This window comes from Rutidosis leptorrhynchoides, chromosome 6, assembly GCF_046630445.1.
Source record: "Rutidosis leptorrhynchoides isolate AG116_Rl617_1_P2 chromosome 6, CSIRO_AGI_Rlap_v1, whole genome shotgun sequence".
NCBI classification, from domain to species: domain Eukaryota; kingdom Viridiplantae; phylum Streptophyta; class Magnoliopsida; order Asterales; family Asteraceae; genus Rutidosis; species Rutidosis leptorrhynchoides.
Genome location: NC_092338.1, coordinates 440126215 through 440138352, shown reverse-complemented (window position 1 = coordinate 440138352; position 12138 = coordinate 440126215).

Sequence of the window (12138 nt, the reverse complement as noted above, 5' to 3'; positions counted from 1 at the left end):
TTGGTTGATGGAGTGGCTTCCCATTTCCTCTTGTTGCCACCCGACTTGTCTTCGGCCTTAGGAGCCGGCACTACAATTTCGTCAACCGTCTCAATTAATTGGCGGGCCATGTTCATAGCGGCTTGATGAGTAGTGGGTTTGGATGACATCACCCCTTGTTTGATGCTTTTTGGGAGACCGTGCATGTAGAGCTCAATCCTTTGAGATTTGGGGCTAACGAGACTAGGACACATCAAAGATAGTTCAGCGAAGCGTAGATTGTAAGCCTTGAGGTCGTTTCCAACCGCCTTCAAAGCTCTTAGCTCTTGCTCAAGCTTGCGGGTTTCTTCGCGCGGAAAATATTCAACAATCATCTTTTCCTTCAAATCGGCCCAAGAAAGGGCATGAGCTTCATCGGTTCCCACCGATTGAACGTAGGTGTTCCACCAAGTGAGAGCAACACCGGAGAAAGTGTGGGTGGAGTATTTGACCTTGTCTTGGTCCCGACAACCGCTTATGCTAAAGACGGCCTCGGTTTGTTCAAACCAACGAGTAAGCACAACCGGTCCCCCGGTTCCATCATAAGAGTGAGGTTTGCACCCCATGAAAGCTTTGTAGGAGCACCCTTCGCTAGAGTTACCGGCTCCTTGGTTGTTGTTGTTATTATTGTTGTTGTTGGACGAGTGACCGGCCATGGCCGCATCCACGGCGGTGGCTATCATGCGTTGCAAAGCTTGTTCGGGAGTTTCGGGAGGGGCGCGTCGACGAGCCATTGTTCCTTCAAAACACCAGAATACTGTTGGTTAGTATTCTAAATAATACTAACCGTGATATGAAATAAAGATAGAGAGAAAAATTATCCTTGACTCGCCTTAAATTCTTTATGTCATAATGTCGGAATGTTCATATGAGTCACCGTAATATAATCCCGGAAATTATATTACCCTAATTCATATGTGCATTCGACATTACTACATATAGTCAAGGTGGCGTGTCAATTAAATCATACAACGCAAGAGTAAGATAGAATAAGAGTAGATATGAGTAAGAGAGTTCGAGTATAAATGCACAAGTAGTCAGGTAATTCCTATGTCAAGTCTATATGCCGGTTGTAGTCTAGACTCACCAATGTACCCTATGACTCGGGGTTGACACTAATGAACTCTAAATCCCTACAACCAAGGCTCTGATACCACTTGTAGCGACCCCGACAAATCGTCAAGTGACGGCGTCGTCTACGTATGGTCCCATTACATGGTTATAAGTATTTATAACAAAGTTTGACCGAAAATATGTCGCATACATTTCATAAAGGATGTTTCAATGTTTACAAAAGTAATTCCCAAGACAAGTACATAACAAAAGTTATTGTTCATATGAAACACGTGCGACATAGTTTAAAATAGCCAAAAAGACGCTCCACGTATGCAAGTATACTCGACATCCAATGCAAGTATCAAAAAGTATGTGCGGAAGCATGTATCACCTAAGTTCAAGGACCTGAGAAAAACATAGAGAATCTGTCAACGAAAACGTTGGTGAAATCATAGGTTTAAATAAGTAAATGAGTAAAAGCAAGCTGAACCACAAGAGTTGCAATATTGATAAAGTCATAGTACATTCTAAAAGTTAATATTCACGAGCACCCAATTATCAAAGCTTAACATTCCGTCCGTTGAATACCCCATAAATTAGTGCTAGAACAACACTGTTTCCCGAAAATATATTTCATCCGTAGACGGTAGCGAACCGTCAAAGATGAGGGTTGTCAACCCATATGGCCATATAACATAAGTTCTCGCTTACACCATCTGATGTAACTAATGATAATCGGATTGAGGATTTTCGTTCTAAACTCGTATGTAGAATGTTTGTTTTCCCGTTCTTGTGTTCACTTAGTTCAAAAGAATCGTTTATGTTTTCTCATCCCAAAAGTAAGTTTAAAAGAGTAAAAGTGGGACTATGATCTCACCTTGTATGCACGAACCAAAAAGTACTTCGACAAGTAAACGTGCAAGAAACAATGCTAGTCTTGACCTAAACAAATAGGTTGTATCAATAACGATAGTCACGAAGGGTCAAAGATGTTCAATTAGTCCTATGGCTCGTTACGACTCGATTAATATAGCACGTGGATCAATTTGTCAAGTTTCATGCACGACACAAGTAGTTAAGCATGTTAGAACGATTATATAATCGTTTGGTTAAGTTTGACTAAAAGTCAAACTTGGTCAAAGTCAAAGTCACCGGGGTCGGGTCGGGTGTCCGACAATTTTCTCATGATGAGAAGTCATATACGAGCATAATAGTCAAGTTTCATGGTAAACGGGGTTATAGTAAAGCGGGAAACATTTTTGTGACATGAAAAACAAAGACAAAATGAGCTGGGCAGTATGCGCGGCGCGCTATGGGTTGCGCGGCGCGCACCCAAGTGTAAATCCTGGTCAGAACTTAACCACGAAGGCAAACATCTGGGATTTCTAATTCTGCGCGGCGCGCGGGTATATGCGCGGCGCGCAATACCTGGGAAACATGCAGTTTGCAGAAAAATGGTCCAAGTCACGAACCAAAATACAATTTAACACATCTCGTGCACCGAAAACACTTAAAACGCATATCATATATCATTAGAAAGGTAATTTGACAAGGAGAATAACTAAACGCATTTACTCAATCAAAACCAAACAAACTCATATCAAAATCACCATTAATGCTCATCATTTATTACTCCAAGTTCATAAATGCCATATTATGATTCGGGAAATTAATGCACATGTGTAATACGCCGTTTTGAAGATAATCAAGCATACAATACAACTAAACGCAAACAAAACAACATGGCAATCATTCAATGCATCTAAGATTCATTTCAAGTTCATCAAACCCTAAACTAAATTCACCAAATTTCATAATCAAGTTTAGGAGGTTTCCTTAATCAAACTTTACATCAAAATAAAGCTAGTAACACTAGGAGCATAATTAAAACATGAAGTCTTAGCATCTAACAACATATAAACACTCAAATCTCAAGGTTAAGCATGTTATCTTTCAATATGAACTAGTTACATCAAAATAACAAGAACAAGCATACAAATCACATAATCATACTAGACTTGAGCCATAGACACTAATCAACAACCTTTTAACTCAAAAATCTCAAGAACACATAAAATTAGTGATTTTAGAAAGTTACCCAAAATTGATGAAATCGGTATGGAATCGAAGAGGATGTTGCAAGGATTCCAAATATGTATTTTGTTTGAATTGAAGCTTGCTAGAAATTAAATGGATGATGATTCCTTGATGTGGTGAATTGAAAGAAAATGTGAAAGTAGGAGAAGAAAAGAGAAAAGAAAATGAGAAAATGATGAGTGGATGAGGTTGAAGGTTTGACTAGTTGACCTAGTCAAATCTTTGGCCTCTTGGCAAAACTAGTCCCTCAACTTTGAATCGGGTGCGTTAAATTACCTACACAAGATATTTTGAAACGCGTATTAACGGGAGATGTTATAAACATATAACGGAGTTTGAAATAGTATAAAGGAAAAAATAAACGGAAAAAGGCGGGATGTTACAATGGTTATGTTTACTTGCTAAAACATAAACATGAAGTTTTTGAAACGTTCAAAAGTCTTCCAAAATGAAGTAGATAATCAGCTTGGAAAGACCATTAAATCACCTCACTCTGATGGATGAAATGAGAATATGAGTCAAGAGTTTTTGGACCACTTGAATTGTGGGATTGTCTCATAATCCACTCCATCTCACACACCGTCACATAATAGTGTGTCTGGGTGGAGGAATCGAACACTACTTGCTATGGTTCGATCTATGATGAATCTGACTACTCTACCACAGTCTTTTTGGGATATGCATTAGAGTCTGCTGCACGCATACTCAATATGATTCTAACCAAGAAGGTAGAAAAGGCACCATATGTGTTATGTTATGGAAAGAGTCCTTAGTTGTCTTATTTGAAAGCCTGAGGTTGTGAAGCGTATGTGAAACGTGACACTTCAAACAAACAAGAACCCAGAAGTATCAAATGTCACTTTGTGGGATACCCAAAGGAAACATTGGGTTACTACTTTTACTACCAAGCTAAAAACAAAGTGTTTCCTGCTTGGCTTGCTGAATTCTTTGAAAGAGATTTTTTAACGACTAGTCCTAATCCATCTGGATGAATACATTACATTTGGTTACATCGCGAGGTATTTGACCTCTAAATGATACATTTTACAAACATTGCATTCGTTTTTAAAAGACAAACTTTCATTTCAACGAAAATTGACAGACATGCATATTATCTCATAATATATCCAAACTATGAATGACTTATTATCAATCTTGATGAACTCACGACTCGAATGCAACGTCTTTTGAAATATGCCATGAATGACTCCAAGTAATATCTTTAAAATGAGCAAATGCACAGCGGAAGATTTCTTTAATACCTGAGAATAAACATGCTTTCAAGTGTCAACCAAAAGATTGGTGAGTTCATAGGTTTATCATAAACAATAAAATTCATTATTTTGATAGACCACAAGATTTAAATACAGTACACCTATCTCGTGTACTAAACCATTTTTCATAATGCTTGGCAGAGTAGGTTCGTATCCTTTTCTCCCCCGTAGGTTGCCTCACGATTTTCAATAATCGTGCACATATCTCGTGCACAAAACTAATACACATAACCTGTGTATAAAAATCATTCTCTCGATACATAACATTCATTTCGATTTCATTGCTCAACATGGTAAACGACCTTAACATATAATGCGCATCAATAATATCCCCAAAACAGAACATCTCGTCTGTATAATATATAAACTTCGAAGTACTAAACACCACGCCCACTAGCTCTTCCGTCTAGTGAACATTCTAGGTGGGGGTGTTAAACCCGGTAGCTACCTTTAGGATTTGCGTGAATTAGGGTCATACCCGATTCTAATTCTTAGGTTACCAAGCAATAATAATCAGTGGAAAATATTCACATCAATTGGTGGCAAATATCATGTCCACATAATTCAATATAATCCACAGAACTTCTGTCTGCATAATAATTCATTCGAGGAATGTTTTGCTTGTGTCTATCTCGTCAAACATTTATAAAAGCATTTCATGTATTTGCAGTTCAAAATATATTTCAAAAGCATTTAATAAAGCAGTTATAGAAACAGCGCATATATTCTCAGTCCCAAAAATGTAAAGAGTAAAAGGGAATCAAATGAACTCACAATACGATATTTTATAGTAAAAATATGCATACGACGACACTGAACAAGTGCAGGCTTGGCCTTGGATTCACGAACCTATATCATTCATATATATTAATACATATACTTGTAATCGAACAAATATATATATATATATATATATATATATATATATATATATATATATATATATATATATATATATATAAAATTTTTAGTGATATAATTTTTATATTAATAACTTATATTCATTTTATATAAAAATATTAAATTTTGTTATGTTATACGTAACATATATATATATATATATATATATATATATATATATATATATATATATATATATTCTTTATTTGTTAAAACAGTACTTTAGTAATACTAAGATAATATTTGAAATAATAATAGTGATAATACTAATTTTAATGAAAATGATAATATTATTTATAATTCTATTAGTAATATTATTAATGATAGTTTTCGATAATAAATCTCATAATAATGATAATTTAGTAGTTTTTAATAGATTAAATAATTTAATAATAATGATAATGGAAATAATACTTTTTGATATTAATGGTAATCTTATTACAAATGGTAATCTTAATAATAATACTTTTATTAATAATAATAATAATAATAATAATAATTCAAAAATGATACTAGTACTAATATTAATATAACTAATAGTAACTTTTATTACTTTCACCATAATACTAATAATAATTCTAATAATTTTATTAATAATAATAATAATACATATATTAGTAATAATTGTAGTATTAATACTTATAATACTTGTAATAATAACAATAATTGATAATGATGATGATGATAATAATAATAATAATAATAATAATAATAATAATAACAATAATCCTAAATAATAATACATGCTAGGAATAATATAATAATATTAGTAATAACAATGTTAATATTAACTATAATTGTTATAATTGTAGTAATCATAATAAGTAATAAATAACAATGATAATAATTATAAGTCTAACAATAATAATAATAATAATAATAATAATAATAATAATAATAATAATAATAATAATAATAATAATAATAATAATAATAATTTTTGATAAAAAGAACTACCTTTCAAGGTTTTCAGAAAAAAATTTGTCATGAACCGGGTTCGAACCAGAGACCTCTCGTTTACACACCCAACACACAACCACTCGTCCACCTTTGTCTTTTTGAGATTATACTCCCCAAAATATTTATAACTCGTTTTTCTTATTTCTATCTTCTACTTCTTCTCAAACTGTAATCGACCAGGGAACCCCTTAATTACACAGAAGTATTATTTTTTTGTTTTGACCTGTGAAGGTTATACAAACACGATTTATAATCATGTTTTTAAATCAACATTCACGAAAAAAAATTATACAGAATAGCAATGGCTGTTCGAAAAAAAATAAAATTAATAATGAACTCAAACTTTAACTCAAAGACTTAGACGTTTTTTAGATCAAATTTTCGACATGAAAGAGACTTTAAATCCCTCCTAGAAACTTTTTGGATAATCAATTCCATCAGAAACATAAAAACGAATGCGAATTTCCTCAAGAATAAATTGGTTGACTTTTTGAAAATAAAGTTTGACTTCAAAATTCATGCTTGATATAAAAAATTAGAATCTGAGACCTTGCAGAAAGATTAAATGAAGGATTTCTAACACAATGGCATTATTATATTTTGAATTTATTTTCGAATTCGAAGATTTTAGAAAAATGGAAGGAAACAGAGATATCGACCTATTTATTTTATAATTTGTTTGATTTTCTTTTTCCTCTCTTCTTGAATTGCTTTAGGTGTTATATAGAACGTAATCTAGATATTAACACAGTATTAGATTCGTTTGCAGTTGTTTTGTAGCAAAATGAAATCGACAAGGATCATAAATCGTACAGAAAAAAATAACATAAAGTATGATATGGATTGTTAACAGATTATATAATTGAATGAATATGATATAAGATCGACTAGATAGGAGCATAATTCAATAAAGCTTGATTGTGAAAGGAAACAGTATACTCAGTTATATATTTATCTATGTATACGTATCTGTATAGGAATACTATATTTGTATAATAGTATATGTATTTATGTATTTATGTATAACTGTATATGTAATTATATAAATATATCTGTATTTATATATGTATCTCTGTATTCGTATATCATATGTATTTATATATATCTGTGACTATATTTGTTTATATAATCTGATTTTTAACTAATGTTAATAATTATTAATATTTTTAATGATAATAATAAGAATTGTTAACATTTATAATAATAAGAATACTAATATTAATAACAATAATACTAGAAAATAATAATAGGTTTAATATGAAAATGATAATAATAATAATATCATTACTTATAATACTAAATTATATATTTCAAATAAATAATAATTTTAATAGTACTGATTTTAATATTAATTATAATAATACTAATATTATTAATGATAATAATAATATTAGTAATAACAATATTATAATAATTTATATATATATCAAGTTCACATTATAGATTATATACATTTCAAATAATATTAATAATACTAGTATTGACATTAATATTGAAAATAATCGCAATATTGTTATAACATCTATAATTATACTTGTATTACATATATGTATTATTACTTATGTAATATTTATTATTCATATAGTATATCCTATAATAACTTTTATTTATTATTTATTATTTCTAAGATTACATTATATTAGAAATCATATATATCTATATAGATTCACTTTTAATAACAACTTAATGATTCTGTTTTATTATTTTACATTTTGATTTATATGTATGTATGTATATATATATATATATATATATATATATATATATATATATATATATATATATATATATAATTTACATATTTACTTAAAATCAAATTGTTCGTGAATCATCGGGAATAGTCAAAGTCAAATGTATTCATGAAAAATAGTTCAAACATTTTGAGACTCGGTTAAATATACCTTGCTTATCGTGTCGTAATCATAAAAGATTTAAGTTTAAATTTGGTCAGAAATTTCCGGGTCGTCACAGATCTTCTCTTACAAGAAGTCAGTGGGAGTAAAGTAGATTTTGAAGAAATTCAAGAATCACAAAGTGACATACCTTCTGAAGGTACTAGCCAACCACACGTTGAAGCTGAACACACTGTTGGTGAGTCAAAACGTGTTGCACCTGTACTTCATAGATCTAGTAGAACTCCTCATCAACCCGAGAGGTTAAACCTTCTGATTAATTCAGATGACTCTCCTCTAGGGGATTATGATGAACCCTCTAGCTACCTTGAGGCCATATCAGATCCAGAATCTAGCAAATGGTGAGATGCTATGAAGGTAAAGATGCAGTCCATGAAAGGTAATCAAGTATGAGACTTGATTGATCTTCCATCCACTTTTAAGACAATGGGGTGTAAATGGGTCTTCAAGAGGAAGGGTTACATGGAAGGTAATGTAAACAATTTTAAGGCTCAATTGGTGGCAAAAGGTTATACTCAGACTCAAGGAATTGATTATGAGGAAACTTTTTCAACAGTCGCGAGCATTAAATCAATTAGGATACTCATTGCCATAGTTGCTTTTCATGATTATGAAATATGGCAAATAGATGTCAAAACCGCTTTTCTAAATGACGACCTAAGCGAGGACGTATATATGGTTCAGCCGGAAGGGTTTGTGAATCTTAAGCATCCTAATAAAGTATGCAAGCTTCTAAAATCCATTTATGAATTAATGCAAGCATCCAGGAGCTAGAATCTTAAGTTTGATGAAAAAATTAAAGATCTTGGTTTTTCTCAGAATGGAGATGAGCTCTGTGATTACATTAGAACTAGTGGGAGCAAAGTAGTCTTCTTGATCTTGTATGTTGATGACATACTACTTATTGGAAATGACATTTCAACTTTGCAAGATGTCAAAGTCTTGGCTTGGAAAATATTTTTCCATGAAGGATCTTGGAGAAGCTAAATATATTCTTGGAATCGGGATCTATAGAAATAGATCCAAAAGGCTTATTGGTTTGAGCCAAAGTACATACATTGATAAAATCTTGCGAAGATTTAGCATGCAAAACTCTAAACGCGGAGCTTTGCCCGTGCAAAAGGGCATAATCTTGAGCAAGTCTCAAAGTCCTATCCCACCTGATGAGATAAGACGAATGAAAGGTATCTCGTATGCTTCGGCTATAGGATCCATCATGTATGCCATGTTATGTACTTGACCTGATGTCTCGTTAGTTTTGAGTTTGATGAGTTGTTGTCAACACAATCCAGGTGAAGAACATTGGATTGTTGTTATGAACATTCTTAAGTATTTGCGGAGAACTAAAGATATGTTCTTGGTTTACGGTAGTTTGGAAAAAGAGTTGAGTATTAACTATTATACAAATTTTAGTTACCAAACTAATCGAGATGATTCTTGATCCTAATCAAGTTGTGTCTTTGTCATGATGGGCGAGGCAACTGATTGGAAGAGTTCAAAGCCGAGCACGGTTGAAAAATCTACAATAATAGTAGAATACATTGTTTCCCTGAGAAGTTGCTTAGGAAACTGTCTGTATAATCTCTATAAGGAAGTTTATTGTTGAACTCAAGCTCCCAACATTAGATCTCCTATGATAATGTATTATGATAGTTCGAGTATTATTATCCTTGCGAAAGAATCACAATTACATAAAGGTATCCGACACATTCTTCAAAAGTTTAACTACATTCATGAAGTCGTTGAGAAGAATGAGATTAGTATTCTTAGGGTTCATACAAATGATAATGTAGCTGACGCGTTCACGAAGTCCATGATGCACAACAAGCATGATGATCGTGCTAGTAATATTGGACTTCGTTATGCTACTAATCTTTTTCATTTGTAATTTAGTATTTGGATATTTTGAAACATTAAGCAGTTTTATCTTAATGAATTGATATACTGTTGGTATGATCGTTTTCATTTATATCAACGTGTTCTATATTAGCATGTTTAATCCATGATTAATTGTTGATTATTCAAAATCTCCATAATCGACCATGTTATGGGAATAACATGAATTAAGATTAATATGAATGTTAGTTTTATTCATTGATGATGAATAGTTAACTTGTTGAGACCAAAATTCATATGTATTCATTGATGATGAATATTGGAATGACCCAACCATAAGATGTCACTACATGGATCGTAGTCAGTAGTGAATCTTTTAGTGATTATGATTTTTTTGTCCTTAGACTTGAGATGCACGCCCGTCTCGATGAGTGTAGCATTGTACTTTGATATGGTTAAATGATGTTCTGAATAAGGCTGCAATAAAGGCCATTATTGGGTATAATGTAAAGCTCGTGAGAGACACGTGTATGCAAAATAGGATTTGTTCCTTCAAAATGTTTGGAGTTAGATACTTTTGAGCTCCTCGATGAATGAATAAGATATTTGTGTGGCTGCACCCATATGTAATTAAGATGATACTTAATTAATTTGGTGATCTAATTCAGTTCGAATATCGAGAAATAAAATTGTTAAACAAATGAGAATGACTTATGATCCATATCTCAAGTTTAACCAAAGTATCTGAAACAAAGGGACAAATGACATTTAACACTTACTATAAGCAGTCATGAGAAACTACCCTCACGTGAATTTGGAGACAATGTCCTGTTGCTAGACGGTACCCATTGTTTGTATAGTTACCTGGTGTTGTACAATGCACAAGTGGGAGTCTGTAGGATTAATGTGCAAGGTACAACATATAACTATATGGCTAAATTCATTTGAGTTATCGGGGTCACACATATATACACCTAGACGTCAAATGAAATATATGTATGATGTATATATATTACTCATGTATCGAAACAAGTTAAAATACTCCGTTATAATTAATTAATTATAATTAAATGAATAATTAAATGGTTTTTTGTTTTTTTTAATGGAGATAAAAAAAAATCTTGTTGGTCAGGCTATAACAAATGAGATTTGGAAACAAAAATATTGTACGCGTTTTTCATAGCCGACTTACATAGTCGTTTCTATATACCTTTTATTTATGATCTTTTTATTTTTTTACATATGAAATAAGGAACACAGTATGTTAATTATTTTTGAGGTCTTGATCTTGTTGAGACTGACGAAAAAAAAAACAATTAAAGAATTAAAGAACCCTTGTTGAATGTACACGTACAAAAAACAAATGTAGCGACCCCGACAAATCGTCAAGTGACGGCGTCGTCTACGTATGGTCCCATTACATGGTTATAAGTATTTATAACAAAGTTTGACCGAAAATATGTCGCATACATTTCATAAAGGATGTTTCAATGTTTACAAAAGTAATTCCCAAGACAAGTACATAACAAAAGTTATTGTTCATATGAAACACGTGCGACATAGTTTAAAATAGCCAAAAAGACGCTCCACGTATGCAAGTATACTCGACATCCAATGCAAGTATCAAAAAGTATGTGCGGAAGCATGTATCACCTAAGTTCAAGGACCTGAGAAAAACATAGAGAATCTGTCAACGAAAACGTTGGTGAAATCATAGGTTTAAATAAGTAAATGAGTAAAAGCAAGCTGAACCACAAGAGTTGCAATATTGATAAAGTCATAGTACATTCTAAAAGTTAATATTCACGAGCACCCAATTATCAAAGCTTAACATTCCGTCCGTTGAATACCCCATAAATTAGTGCTAGAACAACACTGTTTCCCGAAAATATATTTCATCCGTAGACGGTAGCGAACCGTCAAAGATGAGGGTTGTCAACCCATATGGCCATATAACATAAGTTCTCGCTTACACCATCTGATGTAACTAATGATAATCGGATTGAGGATTTTTGTTCTAAACTCGTATGTAGAATGTTTGTTTTCCCGTTCTTGTGTTCACTTAGTTCAAAAGAATCGTTTAT